Genomic DNA, 4,165 nt, shown 5'->3' on the forward strand with positions numbered 1-4,165 from the left:
GTTCATCTCTGTCCAGGCCACCACTAAACTCAATGAGCAGTTAGCAAAAAACAGCCATCTGAAGGAGAAGCTGCAGAGTCTTCTTAATGAGCGTCACCATTTCCAGCAGCAACACAACAAGCTGAACAAGGTTACAACTCTTATCATATCATCACCATGGGCACATTGTTGATTTCTCCTTCAACACTTTATTAGCAGATATATTTGTATCGCAGGAACTGCAGGAACTCCACAAGAAGAACGCAGAAGTTACCAACCAGATCAGCGCTGCTAACGAAGAAAGGTGAGCTCCTGAGACAGCCAGTTGTGTTAAATGGAAGGAAACCTCTGAGATGTTGCAGCTCATATCTGGAACTGGTATACATAAGGGTGGAGGCTCAGTCCAAGCTGACCGTGCTGAGGGAGACAGCGGAGAAGGAACACGCTCACTTTAACGCTGAGATGAAGGAACTGGAGCGGGTTATTGCACAGCAGAGCAGCCTGAAGAACTTCATGAGCGTCAAGGGCAGCGAGAGGAGCGACCACAAAATGGGAACCAGGCAATGTAAGAGGCAGGCGGCCCGCATGATGTTGTAGCTAATGTGTCTAAAGTTTTAGCAGTGCTAACAGTTCCAATAATTGTATCATTCATTTTTCATCAATGCAAAAAGCCACAGCGGAAAAGGACAAAAGTACAAACAACATGTGTTTCTCAGTAGAATTCATGTAGCAGGCAATAATGTTGCACATACAATACAGTTACACATTTGTGTGTCCTTGTGTCATTGTGAATACAGGCACTAAGACTAAAGAGAATAATGAATGATAAACATGAATGATAAACATAACATTGTGATGCTAATGCTAACCCTGCTGATGAAGATGAGACTGGCGCCTCACTGATGTGAATCTGATGTGTTTTGTGTTTCTCAGTGTCAGAGCTGAAGGAGCAGAGGAGGGGGGACTCACAGGACGTGTCTCTGGACGTTCTGGAGGACATGTTTAGGAAACTTCAGACTGTGACAGGAGAGGACAACCTGGACCTGCTGGTGACCAGGTTCATCCAGGGTGAGTCTCATATTCTGCACACAGTTTATGTCAGGATTATAATCCTCTTGCATTTGTACATGAGTACATTCAGACCCCGTTCAGTCTTGTGTAATCAATCAGAACAGCACAAAAATCCAGTTAAAGCTGGATTAGATAGATCCACCTCACAGAGGTGGATTGAGCTGGGTTTGCTAAAATCTGGCTAAGGTCTGAACACGAATGTGGCTAGCGACATCATACTTCTGGGTTCATGGGGACAGTATCTGGGTCACGCCATGTGTAAAACATCCACTGAACTACCAAAGATTGAACTACCAGATTTGATCCCGCTCTAGCTAGACCAACTTTCTCCAGTCAGAAGGGGGTCTCATTAAATGGAAACACACTGTATCTCCCTGCTGTATTATGTATTGTATTGTTTCCCCCTGTAGGTGAGGAGGAGAACTTTGCTCTCTTCAATTTGGTGAACGAGCAAAACAAAGAGATTGATGTATTAAAGAATGAAATTAGCCAGGTGAGTTTGATTTGAAGGTCTCACACATTACAATGAACCTGTTGATGAAGATTCTCAGTCATCCGGGTCATTTTTATTCAGTTGGTTAAAGCAAAGCTACTGGACCTGTAGAAATTCTACAAGTCCAGTTGCCTTGCTGCAACCTTCTGAATTACATTGAAGACAGTGGTTTGCTGGGTCATTTATTTATGTATTTGTGCTGTGAATGAGTTTAGATCCAAACAAACATGGAGCAGGCTGAAGCCAAAGGTCGGCAGCAGGAGCAGGATTATGACTCTCGGCTAAGAGACGTCCAGGAGAGATTAAAGGAGGCCGAGTCTCAGGCAGAGGATTATGAAGACCAAGCCACCATCATCAGCAAAGTCCTGGAACAGATTAAAACAGGTTTTTTTCACAACCTTGTGACTTCCAGCTGTTAAATCGAGTCATCAGTTAGAACATTGATACTCGAATACTTGATATTCCTCCCTCTCACAGGAGTAAACAGCACCTTCTCCAGCCTAGAGTGTGACCGCTCACTGATTGATGACATGGTGGGCTCCTCCACAAGCGTCACCGACAACAACATCATGTCCTACCTGGGTTTAGTGGAACAGAAGACAGATGAGCTGCTCACCATCCAAGCGTTCCTCAGATCTAAAGTCTGCTACCGCTGCTTGTGTTTTCTCACTAATATTTGTACATGTTTTCATTTCTGAACCTGAAATACAGTTTGTTTCTATAATATTTATCATTCTTACAGGATGCAGAAAAGGACTCTGATCCAGACGAATTCACTTTGGTTCAAGATCCAGAAGGTGCTGCTGTCAACAGGTCAGACTTTAGATCACTTCATTCTGACAGCTTCATGTTTGTCAGTAAATGATGTAAAAGTTGATGGCTGTGTCTGTGTTGACTCATCAGTGAGTGTGATGCAGAGGAGTCTTCCGATGAGGAATATTGAAGGGGGTGAGTTCAAACAAAGTTCCTCTCCGAAGTTAGTGTGAGATCATGTTCATCATTTGTTTGTGTTTATCTGGAAGTAATTTGTATGTTTTTTTGGTTCCTCCCAACAGACAGCAACAAAAGCCAGTCTGCAGAACAAGGGAAGTCAGAGGACACGTCCACCTGAGGAAGGCCTGGATGGATGTTTCTTATCCATGTCAACATAAGTTTGAGTTCAAATAAACAAAGTAGCCTATGCATGTAACAGAGTTCGAGTATTAAGTACATTAGATCCCAAAAATCTGAGGTGCACTCTAAACTACACTCTAAAATTCCGATGTATCAGAAACTCACTTACATAGAAGGATCTGAAAAGTTTTGAATGCTGTGATTTTGTCACATTTCTTCAATTGTTCTCATGCTGCTCACAAGCCACCAGTACATCCGTGGAACCTCTGGAAACCTCTGGTGACGAGCCATCGAACTCCTGGATAGGAAGACACAGCAGTTCCACCACTGTCAAATACTTGCTAAACATAAGATCCTAATTGAAAACATGATTACAGTGGTATGCAAAAGTTTGGGCACCCCTATCATTTCATGATAATTTGCTCTACCTTCCTAAGAGAAGATCACAGCGACGAGGTTTGTTTCCTCCAGAGATGCAGACATCTGAGTGTTTTCCAGATTGACATCCTTAGAGTAGAGATTTATTATAATAAAATTTAATGTAAAAAATGTAATGTGCAAAAGTGTTGGCACCCTTTTTATCACATTCATTTCAAGACCTGTAGGGGTTTATAAAGCAGGTTGAAGCACAAAACTGCTTTGATTAGCTTGTTAGATCTTCAGTTACAAAGACAGCTGGAATCAATCATGAAAAAGCTGTTTAACATAGGTAACTGCTGCTGTACTTGTCCTAGGTTCTTTCTTAGAGAGTAGACACATGGGGGCCTCTAAACAGCTCTCCGCTGACCTAAAACAAAGATAATTCATTATCATGAATTAGGAGAAGGGTACCAGAAATGATGTGAAAGGTCTGGACTGTCTGTCTCCACTCCCAGAAATGTAGTGCAGGAATGGAAGAGCACAGGAGTAGCCACTGTAAAGGATAATATGTGGTAGGCACAAATAAAGATAAGACTGAACTCCATGAGAAGAACTTATTGCCTACATTTTGGTGGAGCCTGAACCCCCTTAAGAGCAACAGAGGCAAGAAAAATTCCCTTTTAACAGGAAGAAACCTTGAACAGGACCCGGCTCATAAGGAAGAACCTTCCTGCTGACAGTCGGCCGGGTGGAGGAGAAGAAGAGGGAGACAGGACAGAGAGGATGAAGGAGAGAGAGAGAGGAGCAAACATGCACAGACATCATACACAGAGAACACACATGACAGGTTGTTGATGTGATCAAGCAAGATGAATCAGTGATTATATTACAGTAGATATATCATCAGTTAATAAATAGTAACAGTAGTTTAATGCTACACAGACACCGGTGTGGTCAATAAGCACTGGAATATTCAGGGGCCGGACTGCAGGTCTGAAGTTGCTACCATCCTTCGTGGCCTCACATATCCCAAGATGCTTTGCGCGCTTATTAGGGCCCGAGCACCGAATGGTGCAAGAGCCCTATTGAAACCCTTAGGATTATTATTAGGGCCCGAGCACCGAATGGTGCAAGAGCCCTATTGAAACC

The 4,165-nt window shown here is 43.0% G+C and overlaps 1 long non-coding RNA gene across 1 annotated transcript; it reads left to right on the forward strand.

The window, feature by feature from the left end:
• Nucleotides 1–220: 220 nt before the first annotated feature.
• LOC114429735 (uncharacterized) lies at nt 221–962 on the forward strand. Its single transcript, XR_003669902.1, has 3 exons — nt 221–283; nt 369–544; nt 913–962. It is a non-coding gene; the product is annotated as an uncharacterized LOC114429735 (long non-coding RNA).
• The last annotated feature ends 3,203 nt before the right edge of the window (nt 963–4,165 follow it).

Source organism: Parambassis ranga, unplaced genomic scaffold (genome assembly GCF_900634625.1).
Source record: "Parambassis ranga unplaced genomic scaffold, fParRan2.1 scaffold_21_arrow_ctg1, whole genome shotgun sequence".
Classification (NCBI taxonomy): domain Eukaryota; kingdom Metazoa; phylum Chordata; class Actinopteri; family Ambassidae; genus Parambassis; species Parambassis ranga.